General features: G+C 50.4%; 1 protein-coding gene across 2 annotated transcripts in view; it reads left to right on the top strand.

The window, feature by feature from the left end:
- LOC104531108 (phosphoribosyl pyrophosphate synthase-associated protein 1) overlaps positions 1-627 on the top strand; it is a 27,770-nt gene that overhangs the window by 274 nt on the left and 26,869 nt on the right. The gene's annotated exons all lie outside the window — the stretch shown is intronic.

The following is a 627-nucleotide window of genomic DNA, read 5'->3' on the forward strand; positions in this document are numbered from 1 at the left end:
GCTGGAGGGGCTTTTGGCGTCCTCCTGCCTTCCCAAGCCAAAGGTATCTGCTGCGAACACTTTTGTTGCAGAGGTTTTGCACTGAGAGTGTTTAGCAGCTCTGCCCTTCTCCTCCTCGGTGCCGGCTCATCCCTCCCGATAACTCAGTTTGACCCAGTGACGAAAAGGAACCGACTGCTTTCTGCCTCTTGCATCTCTGACATCCATTTCAATGCTGGAAACGCCAGGTTGCAGCAAAGCCTGTTCCTTTTGGTAAGGGAGAAGGTGAAACTTGGCTGAACAAACCTCAGAAAGTATTTTAACTGGTTTGGAAGATGCCCAGAACTTTCTCTGCTGCTTTTGGAGGGGTTAGGCTAATGAGCTTGTGTACTCAACAGCTTCACTGCTTGGGGCACAGGGAGTGTTGCCTGTGTGGACCTCAGTGCAACACCAGCAGTTGCACTAACCAGAGTGGATTAGTGAATCTTTATTTTGGTAGGAGAGGTGGGCAGCACATGCTAACAAAAGAGAGTTTATTTTAGGGTTAGAAGTATGCCCCCCTCCCCCCCCCTTTTTTTCTTCCCAGCCTATCAGTTTGGGCAGAGTTTGACCTTGACTTGTCAGGGATGGATGCGCTGGGTCCTGCTG

Source organism: Antrostomus carolinensis, unplaced genomic scaffold, assembly GCF_000700745.2.
Source record: "Antrostomus carolinensis isolate BGI_N321 unplaced genomic scaffold, ASM70074v2 scaffold21089, whole genome shotgun sequence".
NCBI lineage: Eukaryota > Metazoa > Chordata > Aves > Caprimulgiformes > Caprimulgidae > Antrostomus > Antrostomus carolinensis.